The 13,108-nt window shown below is 40.8% G+C and overlaps 1 long non-coding RNA gene across 1 annotated transcript; it reads right to left on the reverse strand.

Moving 5' to 3' along the window:
* Window positions 1-738: 738 nt before the first annotated feature.
* Window positions 739-10,998, reverse strand: LOC128794573 (uncharacterized). The gene is made up of 3 exons (XR_008433192.1): window positions 10,183-10,998; window positions 2,750-2,915; window positions 739-1,864 (listed from the first exon to the last, which is right to left on the reverse strand). It is a non-coding gene; the product is annotated as an uncharacterized LOC128794573 (long non-coding RNA).
* Window positions 10,999-13,108: the final 2,110 nt, after the last annotated feature.

Below are 13,108 nucleotides of genomic sequence, written 5' to 3' on the forward strand. Positions count from 1 at the left end.
GTAGCCAAGACAAGAGTTAGGACATAGGGATATAGGATGGGGTTTTTTTGCTGCTACTGATTTTGTATCAGTATATATGTGAATGATTTTGTATAAAGAATGTTACTTCCTCTGGCTTGAAAGGTATTAAGTACATATTATTTATATTATTGTACAGAGGTGATGGAATTTTGTTATTCCACTTGCAAGCCAGTTTCACAAACATGGCTGGATAGGCATCGTAGCTGTGTAAGCAGAAAGCTCTGTGCTCTCTGAGGGTCTTTTGTTTGCTAAACAATGGCACAGGGCAGACCCAGGAAATCTTTCTGTTGCTTTCTTTGCCGAGTCACAGCATTTCTCAAAGCGCAGGCTTGTAAGGTGTAAGCCAGCATATACTAATTACTCATAATTTAATAATTGCACATTGTCTTTTCTAGCTGAATAATTGATTTCTCATTCCAGCTGTTCTGCTGACTGTAGTCTATGTTACAATTATTGTTCACAGGCTGCTCACTGTTTTTATCCTGTGGGTATGATGGATGTTGCATGATGGCTACAGCTCTGTTCATTTTTTTCTTTCTATTTTTGTGTGGGTTTTTTTTCACAGTTACTTTTGTAGCATAAGAAATTTCAAGGATTGCACAGGGAAACAGTTGCACGAAGCAGAGTTTAACCATTCATTACCTCATATTCATTAACGCAGGATCTGAAACTCATTTCCCCTACAGTATCTTGTTGTATTGTGTTTGGTTATGCCTGTGTTGTATGAATGGTTTATCCCTGTAACCCCTTTTTACCCCAATGGTCTCACCAATGTCAATCCTCCCTAAGTCTGCCCCCTGACGCAGCATAGATGCTTAGTCATTCCTGTGTCCCCTCCCTGGTGCCTTGTCTGTCACCCGACTGTTCAATCTTTATTTCGAACTGGAATTTTAGTTTTGTTTATTCTTTTAATCACTATTGTTGGGTTTATTGTATTGTTCTAAAAAGAATGATCGTTAATTTAGTTAACACCACTTGTGGAAGTAAACCAAGTTTCCATCTCTACACCACCAGAAGAAACACCATCAGAAGAGCTACCAGCAAGAAATGGCTCCAACTCAACAACCATGGTTTGGAGATTTACATCCAGATTCTGAATACCTGCCCCATGTTGAGTTCACTTCTTTTTAGAATTAAGTGCTTCCTCCTTCCTTTTTAAAACAAAAAGGTGGAGTTGTTGTATTGTGTTTGGTTATGCCTATGTTATATGAATGGTTTATTCCTGTACCCCATTTTTACCCCAATGGTCTCACCCATGTCCTAAGTCCTAAGTCACCTCATCCTCCCTAAGTCTGACCCCTGACTCAGCATAGATGCTTAGTCATTCCTGTGTCCCCTCCCTGGTTTCTTGGTGCCTTGTCTGTCAGCTGATGTCCCATCCCAACCGTTTGGAAACTTCCATCAAGGGCGTCGAGTGACTGGACGAGAACCAGGGTCCCTCCCCTGATCTTCCCTGATATGTTGTTACCCCTATCAATTATCCTGGGAACCACTCCTCAAGTTTACCCAATTGGCCGTTGAGACTTCCCCTCCCCTTTCCCCTCCCCTGTTTATAAAATGTTGTCGAGGCGCTCTTGGGGCTCTTGCTGGTTGGTTTTCCTGGAAGCAGTTTGGGCTTGGAAGAGTCCCTAATAAACTTCTGGACTGTTACCCCCAACAACAGTCAGCCTCTTTACTTCAGTGTTGTTCCTCCAGAGGCACTACCCGGAGATCTGTGGAATCACACAGGGGTGCCCCCCCCGCTGCCTGTCGCTCCCCTTTAGCCGGGCTGCTTGGACAGATTCCAAGTGGATGTGACAGCAGTATCCAAGTCCCCTTTCTGTCAGTAAATCCTGGTGTAGCTCTGAGGAGGAAATATGTTCCCTGTCACACACATACATGCAAACATGCATTCGTCTTCTTAAATCAAAAATACTTTTTTCTTTATAATCAGCTTAATATTCAAGTTTTGTTTTTTTTTTTTTTTTCAAATGGAGTCACCAAACACATAATGTTGGAAATATTTTCAGTTATATTTTTTTCTCTTTTTCAACAGCATCTCATTAAGAAGAACCTGTGGTTGTTTGGTTAGTTTTTTTTTGTTTGTTTGTTTGTTTTTTTTGTTTTTTTTTTTTTTTTTAATTAATAAATCTAGTCAGGCTGTCTCTCTGCTTTATGTGAGTTAAACATCTGATACCTGATATATCCTCTTCCTATTTGTGAGTCAAACTCCATGACAAATTCTTTTGTTCATGATGTTCTGACTCTTTTTTTCATCCAGGCTGTCTAATCTATTAAAACTATCATCTCTATATTCTGGTTATTTTAGTCAAACAGGAAATTCATTCCATGACATGAGCAGCTGAAGTCTAGTGGACTGACTGGTTCATAAGTTCACTTAAAGCATTTCTAAATAGAAATTTTCTGATCTTCTGGCAAAATATTTCTTTTTTTTTTTTTTTTTCAATTTTCTGCTCCTGTTTTTCAGGGAAAAAATAAAGAATGTTTGTCTCATAAAAATACTTTTTTTTTACAAATCCTAAAAACATTATCTACTTTTAAAAAAGGGAAAAATGTTAATTTAGGAAATGTATTTTTGAAATCATGGCTTATTTAAGACAATGGAGAATTGACAATAAGAAACTGCTTCCTTAATTATATAGCTGATAGACTTTCTTATAAAGGAATAAAAGAGAATGTGAACTTCATCCAGCTGAATTATACTACAACCATCCTCAGAAATACTTACATTTAACTGTGTTCTGGATTTGCTTGGCTCTTGTCTTGCCTCTGCAAAGTAAGCAATGCTGCTCATAAGGAACTTATAAGAGATGTTGGAATTAAACCAGAAACACCCTGATTCCATCTAACCTTCAGAAAATGCAGGTGCCCTCAGTGTCTGGTTTTATATCAACCTGTTAAAACAAGAAATGTGTCTCATTTTAAAACTAAGAGATCTGAGAGAAAGCTTTTGCTATTACCCACTGTTGCTGAAACCAGAGCAAACTAGGGTTAATAAAATGAAGGCACCAAACACAAAAACAAACACACTTGTCTTGGTTTGCTAGCAAGCTCTCTGCAGCACTGAAGCCGAGTTGGCCACATGGCCACATTAGCCATTCCATCAAGGTCAAGAATCCCAAATGAGTTGCTATGGGAAACAAATTACTGAGGTGTCAGCTGGAGCTGAAGGTTTAGATATGAGGCAACTTTACCCATTATATGCTTGAAAGATTTCCGGAACAACAGAAGCTGGGCAAGAGCATGCTGGTAATAACAAGACTGGGAGAGCAGATGCTTCACTGACCTTTGCTCCGAGCATTCGGACTCCCCATTTTCCAGCACACCTGAGTGGAACAGAAAGGAACTGCAAAAAAGGTGGGCTCTCCTGAGGCACAAGTAAATAATTTTTTAAAAAATCAGATATCAAGCGTTGTTTTTAGGGAGATACGTAAAAGAAACTCAAAAGCTCCTGAAACCACCTGGGACTCACGGTCTCCTCTTAAGGATGAGGAGAGACAGGTCACTTTTACTACAGGCTTAATTTCAGGGGAAGGAATTGAAAGCCAGAGAAGGGGCAACCTGCCATGGAGTTAAACCGCCCACCAGAACCCAGTTTTATTCATTCTGCTCACTTGATAAATGGTCACTGTGAACGTGACTTTAGCTGGAATTGTCTGTGGAAAGAGAACAGGGAGGAACTGGACCTCCTATCCAACACTGACATCTCTCTTTGTGAAGGCAATTTGATAGTCTTGACCCCAGGAATCTTACCTCCAGATCTGTAGGAATAAGAATATTTTCAGTTTCCACCAAGCATTAATTTTGATAAAATAAAAAAATTTTGCTCAGTTATATGCAGGTTTGTTCAGAAAAGTTCAGGTAAATCTCTCTCTCCTAGTTTGAGAATGCTGATCCAGCTGTTCACTCAGCAGCTATGAGATGGTTTGCAGACAGTGGTGCTATCACCAAAAATAAAATTAAGTACCTTGTCTTTATCACATATTTGTTTAAATGTTCTCATCCATTTAACTTTTTTCCATTGAAGATCTTTACATTATCTATCCAGGAACAGGAAAGGGACTTCTTTTTCTCTAGTGAGATAGAGGAAGCAATATCTGCTCTTGAGACTCACATTGGATGTGACTACTGGGTAAAAAATAGGCATAATTAATTTCCTTTAATGAAAACATTTTACTACACACACAACAGATAAAAATCTGGCCTACTATTTCCTTGACTTCAGGATATTTTTCCCAGGGACTGTCTTTTCTTCAGCCAGGTGTTCCTACTATGGTATTATATGTGAGGGTTTCTTTTTAAATGTGTTAGAGATGGGGCTGGGAGAAAGAGTTAGGCACAAACTTCTGTTTGTTAATGCCCTGCATCATTTCTACACCCTCTGCCCTACTAAAATATTGAAAAGAGACATGTTTGGGTAATTTTTCATAAAAATACTTTAAACAAAACAAAAACCTAAAGACCTGTGTAGGAGATCGTCACTTTCCCATAGTACTTGTATCTGTATTTATACATTATAGCCAGGACCTCAGTGTTCAGATGACTCTCAATATAAATGTATAACATCAGCATCAGGAGATATATTTTTATAAAAGACAAAGGAACAGGCAGTGAAAATCTTTCCACTTCTGTAATAAGGCATTATTTCTCTCCAAGTATTTGTCTCTCTGGCTTTTTCCCTGTGTTATTTCTTGGATTGTAATGATCTAGAGTGAGTTAAAGCTGGATATTACATTTTCTCATGGCAGTGACAAAGCTTTGATGTCCTGGAAGACTTTTTTTTTTTTTTTTTTTGCCTTTGGATTAGGTTTTATTGCACTTAAGTATTGTGCAGGAATAACTGAAGGTAATGCCACTGACAGAACTGTGCCAGCAAGATCTGTAAATCAAACCAGAATTTATACACTGTCTGATAGCTCTCTTGAAAACATCTGCTCTGACCTCTAATTTCAAAGAAGGGGTAGTAGGGATTTTTTTTTGTGCAATTGCAGATGTGAGTGGCTTTCACATTCTCAGGCAGCCTGAAATTAAGCTACACTAGTGAGAACAAGGAGATTTCTAAATGGAGAGATGCAGCCTCTGCCTGCAGTAGAAGTTGTTGCCAGTGGGTTTTCTTTTAAGCTTTTTCTAGTTAGTCTGGTGGAGCAAACGCAGGTATTTCTGGGAATGCTCTGTAGAAGAACTTGAGAATAGTCTGCATCTATTTCAGCTGCTATCCTCAGAGCTAAAGTGCAAGTGTTTCTGCATTAAGGAGCTCTATGCAACTGGAGATTGCTTTGCAAATGTCTGGGGGAAGTGGAACAGGTGTTCAACTCCACACTGCAGCCAGGGCAAAAGTAGAAAAGTACTTTAATTGGTGGACCCAAAGAAATAACAGGAGACCAGGAAGCCTAAGCAGAGCAAAGCATTGTTTCTAAGGTGAAGGTGGGTTAGAAATGACTGGTCAATTAAGGTAAAAGAACAAAGGTAAGATGCTTTTGAGAGCTGGGATGCTAGGATGCTAGGAGAACTAATCTTAACATGAAATTCTACACTGTGCCAGTGTCATTGCAAGAACTCTTGGAACTGTCATCAAAATTACTTTTCTTGAATGATTACATCTATTGTAAGAAAAGTGAATGCCTTTCTCCTGTAGAAGACAGGAAACTGCTTGATTTATTAAGTCATGTTCAATGCTAATTTAGCACTGAAATTATCAAAAAACATTTCCATCCTGTAAACTATGCCTGTGTTAGATGACCCAATGGCCCAAAGTAAGGCAATGTGGGCTTTATGGTCCTGACTTGGAGGTATGAATAGCTCAGAAAGGTCTGCTCTTGTTTGTGCTGCCTTGGGAAGGGAAAAAAGTGGTTTCTTGCAGTGCAGGAGAATAGGACGAAAATTAGACACCTTATCTATTTTTTTTCTTACTCTCTTTTTTTTTTTTTTTTTTTTTTACAAAAAGCAAAAATATTTACTTAACATGCCTTGAGTGTGTTAGGCAGCAGATGAGAAATAAGAAGAAACTGATGGACAGAAAGAAAGAAGGATCAACACCAATGCAATGGTGTAGTAGAGATGTGAGCAAAAAGAAATAGAGGAAATGCAGGGAGCAAGAGGAGATCCAATCTCACCACATGGCTGAACTGGTGCTAGAAGAATATATGTGTTGGGGATGGGGTATTAGAGTGACTGAAGTATAAAGGCATTAAATCACTTGTGCAAAGCCAGATCAACATCAACACTCAGGAAGATTGTCTCAACCTCAGCAATTTGGGAATCATTAAAGTCAATGATTATAAATTTCAGCCACTCTAAAATGTTCCTGTTGTCTTTGCATCCATTCTCCTACAATAGGATGTCTGTTCCATTCTGCTTCCCCCCCTCACCTTCTATCCAATGGACACCCCTTAGCCAGGACTGTCACCACCCCTCCACTGCATCCTTCACCAGCCATGTTACTGAGCAGGGGAAGATCAAAAACCATCATGTAAACATGACATTTTCTGTGCTGGAGGAGCCTGGACAGGGTCCATTAAGATCATATCTAATCTCTGTCAGTGCTGAACACCAATATCAGTATTCACAAAGCACAAGAAATGTTGACAAAGATGAAGTAACTGAACCATAGAGGAACCTTTCCCTTAACTCCATTAGTTTGTGATTGCCTTTGCAGGCTGTAAGAGTAATGGTTATTATACACATCAAAAGGTGAGAGGTTTATTTAGTTGGTTTTGCAGGTCTGGTTTTTTGAACCCACGTAATTGTAATTTGTGATGATTATCATGTATATAAAGACTGTGAAGTTTGTTTTACTTTGAAAAGTACTATCTTACACATATTGTGGCAAACACACTCCAAGAAAAGATGCAAATTTTTAATAGGGAGAGCTTCTGTGGATAGCAACCTCTATATATGCCAGGTTTTATGTTTTATTTATTTGGTTATTTATTCTGATAGATTAAATAAAACCTCCCTTTTTCTAACAGTCAGAACTTTGTTTTTGTCATCACATCTATCTCTTCTTCCTTAAAATCCATATCCTCTTCCATGTTCTTAGTTGTTCTATTTGACCATTTCTGCCTGCTCTTGGTTCTCTCAAAATCTGTTTTAGAGGTTAAAGGCATATTTTCCAAAGCTGTTTAGACTCCTGATTATGCAAATAGGTACTTGCTAGGCTTTTCATAGACATCTTAAATGCTGAGAAGACTTGCAATTAATAATACTTCAGTACCCACCTAATTTGTAAATTTAATTGGGTGCCAAATATCTTTGACAGGCTGACCCAAAGTAATCAGAGCCATGCACAGAAGACCAGAAGTGACATACTTTTTGGACTAGAATATCATGGGATTCAAAATACTATTTTCTATGTTGCTATTTTCCCTTTCCTCTTCCTCATTCTCTTTGAATTCCATAATTTCTTTCAGCTTTCTGAGGGATTACTTACATCAGATAAAAATTAAGATAACGACATACAGTTCAAACTGTCCATTCTGTTGTGCATACACTCCCCCATAAGTTGAAGCAACACTTCATAGAATTGTTTGGACAATAAAAGACCTTTAAATATCATCCATGCCAACCACCTTGACATGGGTAGGGACACTCTTCACTAGATCAGGTTGCTTAAAGCCCCATGACACCTGACCTTGAAGACTTCCAGCAATGGGATATTCACAGATAATCTGGGAAATCTCTTACAGTGTCTCACTACCCCTTTTTGTCCTTTCTTATGTCCAGTCTGGATCTACCCTCTTTCAGTTTAAAACCCCTGCACCTCCTCCTGTCACTACAGGACCTTGCAAAAAGCCTCTCTTGGTCTTTCTTACAGGTCCAGTTTAAGTCTTGAAAGGCTGCAATAAAGTCTCCCTGCAGCCTTCTTTTCTCCAAGCTGAATAACCCCAAATCTTTCAGCCTGTCTTCATAGGAGAAGAGCTTTAGCCCTCTAACAGTTTTTGTTGTGCTCTCTGCAGATGCTCCAATAGGTCCATGCTTTGCTTGAGCTGGATGCAGTGCTCCAGGTGGGATACCATGAGAGCAGAGGAGGATAATCACCTCCTTCAACCTGTTGTCACATTTGTTTTTATGCAACTCAAGGTATTATTGGTTTTCTGCCTACAAGTGCACATTGTCAGTTTATGTCCAAGCTTTTATCTACCAACATCCCATGTCCCTTTGCATCCTCTCTATCCATTCCTCACCCAGCCTGACCAGGTGCAAGACCTTGCCTTTGGGTTTTTTGAACTTCATGGGGGTCATATGAGCCCAGTCTTTTAAAGTACTTTTGGGTGCTATCCCCTCCCTCAAACCAATCAACTGCACCCCTCAGTGTGATGTTATCAGCAAAGTTTCTGAGGCCGTACTCAGTCCCATTGTCAGTGTTGTTTGATTTGAAATGTTATAATATTAGATTGTATTGGTCCCAATTCAGTCCCTTGAGTGGTAACATCACTTCTCACTGGTTTCCAGTTGGACACTGGGCTATTGACCACAACTCTTTGAATGCAGCCACTCTGACAATTCCTTATTTACTGAACAGTCCAGTCCTGAAATCTGTATTTCTCCAAATTAGCAGAAAAAATGATTTAGGGAACCATATCAAAAGCCTTACAAAATTCCAGGCAGATGACATCCATCACTCTTCCATTGTCTACCAATGGAGCCACTCCATCATAGAAGGCCAGAAGATTAGTAAGGCACAATTTGTCCATGGTGAAGTCAGGCTTGCTGTCTCTAATCACCTCCCTGTCTTCCATATGTTTCAAAATTTCTTCCAGTGGGATCTGTTCCATGATCTTCTGCCTGCAGGGCTGACTTCCATACCTCCAGCTGAGCTTGTTTTCTCTGAATTTCTTCAGTAGACAAATGAGTAAGACAGTATAATTCAGACATAAAAAATACAGTGAAGCCCTTCAGAGTTCTCTTAGGTAGTGAAGTTACATCTGATCTGTTGCTTTCTATCTTTGCTGAGGAAACTGACAGTACTGAATTTAATTAGCTGGGGTACTTTATGTTGCTTGCCAGAGGTATCTATAGCAGGAGTTACATCACACTTCAATGGAAAGCAGCCTAGTTTTCTTCCTCCAAACCCCTTAGGTACAGGGAATTTAGTGAAATTATATCTTTCAAGATAAAAGAAGGATTTTCACTGGGTCATCTTTGCTTTTTGAAAGTTTATTTGGAGATTGGAAGGCATCGGCAGGTTAACCTCATCCTCACCAGGACAAACTGAAAATGGTAGAAGTTTTGTTTGATTATTTGGTTTGGTGTTCTTTTTTTTTTCCCTTATCCTATTATAGAGAAGATTATTTGATCATTGTGAATACTGTTTGGATATGTAAAATTATTGTGTTTGGGGTTTTTTTGCCAACTGTCACAGATGAATGAATTCATCATCAACTATTTGTTGGAAGATTAGCAGGGAGCACTGTTCCCAATTCAGCAAAACAACCTGGAGGTGTGACCAACATGGACCTCTCTCATACTTGGTACAAAAATACCAGAATGACCATTCACAAGATTGTTTCTACCAAGAAGTATCATGATCAGCCCCTATTCAGAGCTGTGGCTCACTGAACTGTCGCCATTAGGATGACTCATGGCCAGCTGTATATTCTTCATTTGTGCTTTGATTGAATGCTGGGGTTGGGGGAAGGAGGGGAGGACTCAGAATAAACACAATCATGATGAGGTCAAACATCCACATTTGGGAATAATTATCTGATCATTTAGGATGTTACATAAATTATTCGTGGAATTGATACTTCATTGACCTCCTAGAAGATTCTTATAAAGTAGCTGATTCAGTTTAAAATTACATTTAAGGTACTTTAATGCATTGTTGACCAAGCATCTTCTTGTTTAGCCAGATTGATGGAAGTTTTGCTATACATAATGTACAGAAACATGATATAAAGGCAAAGCCTACCATCAATCACCTCCAATCTCAATAAATTATAATGGCTAACAGCCATAAATACTTTAGGTGTATATACTATTGTATATATTTGTATATATTCATTCAGTAAACCATCCTAAACTATCTGCTACCCTCTTCCTTTTGCAAAAACCCAATGAATCCTTCTTAGGAGAGTCTGGCAAATAGCGAAACTGATAAATCACTGATAAATTTTCTAATTCATATTTCAAAGGCTGAAAGAAAGTTCTTATGTCTCTTACCCTTCTGGCACTAACAGCCTTTTCAGTTATCTTGGCTCAGTTTCCATTCTAAGGTATTTGTTAATACAGGACTCTGCTTACTTAAAGCCTGTTTTAAGAAGCTTGGAAAACGGCTCCCTGTTCCTTGGGCCCGGTGTTTTCGTTTTGTTTGTCTAACAGCGCAGACAAAGAGCGCTCGCTGCCCGCCGCAGGGCCCGGGGACGGACGCGCGATGCGGGCAGAGCCGCTCTCGGGCCTCTCTAAAACAAAACTCGTTACTGTGGAAACTGCGGTACAGTCGCCCCCGCCTACAAAGGTGACATCAGCTTCCTCGAGCGGCTCAACTCTGCCTGTTCTCCCGTCCCCCGCAGCAGCAAAATCGCTGCGGCCCAGGGTGTTGAGGCTCTGAGGCTCCCACTCGCAGATTTCACACTCTCGGCCCGCTCCGGGCCGGCACGGGCGGGGCCCAGGGGCGGGGAGCGAGCCTGCCCACATCGGAGCAAGGACCGCTCCCCGCCCCATGGCCATTACCAGGGCAATGGCAGCAGTCACCTCGGCTCCTTTCAGAGCGGCCAGTCCCTCTCTTCTGTCACGGGTGCCGTGACCTCCTCGTTTGCGGAGCGGCCCCGGGAGTCCGGGAGCCGTTCCTCACTTAAAATCTTGAAAAAACCTGCCACAGATGGAACATAGGAGGTGGAGGCGCTTACCCCCTCCTCTGCGAGTCCAGCTTTTCTCGGCCGCTCCGTGAAACCTCTGGGAAGTGGGGGCTCCTTCCCTGCCTCCCGCCAACCTGTGGGAAGTGGGAATCTCTCCCCTCCTCCTGCCAACCTGTGGGAAGTGGGAATCTCTCCCCTCCTCCTGCCAACCTGTGGGAAATGGGGATCTCTTCCCCTTCTCTCGCCAACTTGTGGGAAGTGGGGATATCTCCACCTGCCAACCTGCGGGAAGTGGGGACCTCTCCCCTCCTCCTGCCAACCTGTGGGAAGTAGGGATCTCTGCCCCTTCTCCTAACAACCTGTGGGAAGTAGGGATCTCTGCCCCTTCTCCTAACAACCTGTGGGAAGTAGGGATCTCTGCCCCTTCTCCTAACAACCTGTGGGAAGTAGGGATATCTCCCCTCCTTCTGCCAACCTGTGGGTAGGAGGGGCCCTTTCCCCTTCTCCCACCAAGGAGCAGGCCAGGCCTCCCCAGGCCAGGCCTCGCCCACTTTCTATTCGAAGCCTACGCGTGTTAAACACAGGATAAACCTTCGCATTGTAGTTTGCTTTTCTCCACCAGTGAACAATCTCAGCCGATGGCAGACACACACACACACACACACACACACACACACACTCTCCCTCCCTCCCCCCACACCTCACACCTCCCCCCCCAGCCGATCTGGGGCAGGTTGGAAAAGCAGCAAAAGAAAAAAAAATATTGAGAAACCACTCCAAAAGCAAATTCCTCCAGTACCACGCCGGGTTGTCCCAGTATTACTAGCAATTACTGATTTTAAACAGATATACAATAACACACAATACACACGCAGGTACAAACTACGTACTATGCAACAAAAATAGCTACCTTGTATTACCTCCAGCGGGATCTTGGAACCATGGTGTCTCAACCTCATTCCTTAAAAAAGGGAATTCTTTTGATTGCCAGTAGCAAAGAATTCCTTGTTGGATGTTTTTGGTCCAGAGGAAGGGTACCAGATCCACCCCATCTGGGGTTCCAGTATAACTGTTGCCTTTTGCCCAACCTGGAAATGAAACTCGAGATAATTTTAGTAAGGCAGTAATGTAAAAGACGATCTTTAATGAAGGCCTTCAGGGGCAGTTATGGAAAGATGTCCACAAAAGTCCACTTTCCCCCAGGGAAAGTACATTTTTATAGGTTTTAGGAAATTAGCATAATTGATAAAAAGCACCAATTAGGAGGACAAGTGGTGATGCAATTCCCCCCAGGTCAAGCCCCATCTTTTGAGTCCCTCCTTTAGCACTAGCTGTACTTTGTCCATGAGAATGGATCTTGAGGAGTTGTTCTCAGCCTTGGTTCCCAGCAAGAACCAAGATAGCAGGGGGCCTTGTGCTTCCCAGGGCTTGGAGCTCTGGATTTTGTTTTGTCTTTCTGCTTAGGGAAAGATCATGGAAAAGTACCATGGAAAACTAGCTACTAATACAATAGGTGACAGAGTTACAAATATATATGTAACATATAAAGAACATGTAAAAGAAAAAAAGGCAAAACCCAAATGCCATCACTATAAGCCATGTAATTTCTCCATTCCTGGTTGTGGGAACTGGCTTCAAAGTTAATTAAGATCTGCCAAGTTTTCAAGATGTTTCTTGTCTTTATAGTTTTGCAATGCTGCTTTTTATTTTTTATTTTTCATATTAAAAAAAAAAAAACAAAAAACAACCTGGTCATAAATATTTTGACTGGAGATAAAAATGTGTATAACAGCTGTTTTTCTAACTGAAAGCAGTAAACTATATCCAGTGCTAGGTCTTATAGTGCAACTGGTTTAATGAAGAAGACCAGGAAGGGTGAACAATGTCATAAATCTTGAACTCTTTGAAAAATAAAAATAGGATAGAAAACAAGATCTTAAACAAGAAAGGTTCCTATTGTCTAAATAAAGCAAGACCAGTATAGCAAGCACCCAGTGCACATTATTCAAGTGTTAAGGCAACAGACCCTGAAAATTTAGAATGACTAAAGAAGTAGGGAGGTGTTCCAGGAGAAGCTCATGGTAATTTTGGATCTTAAATATATTTCTCACAAATAGAAGAATATTCATGGAAAATTATCTTCCCTCTTGGGAAATGTGATCATAAACTGCTGCGGTAGGGGAAAGTGGTTTCTCTCTCTGTCCTGTGCCTAATGACAAGATATCTGAAAAGTTCACTGGATTGCATAATATTGTCATTCAGAATAATTATTTAAACTTTACAATAATTTT

Source organism: Vidua chalybeata, chromosome 1 (genome assembly GCF_026979565.1).
Source record: "Vidua chalybeata isolate OUT-0048 chromosome 1, bVidCha1 merged haplotype, whole genome shotgun sequence".
Classification (NCBI taxonomy): domain Eukaryota; kingdom Metazoa; phylum Chordata; class Aves; order Passeriformes; family Viduidae; genus Vidua; species Vidua chalybeata.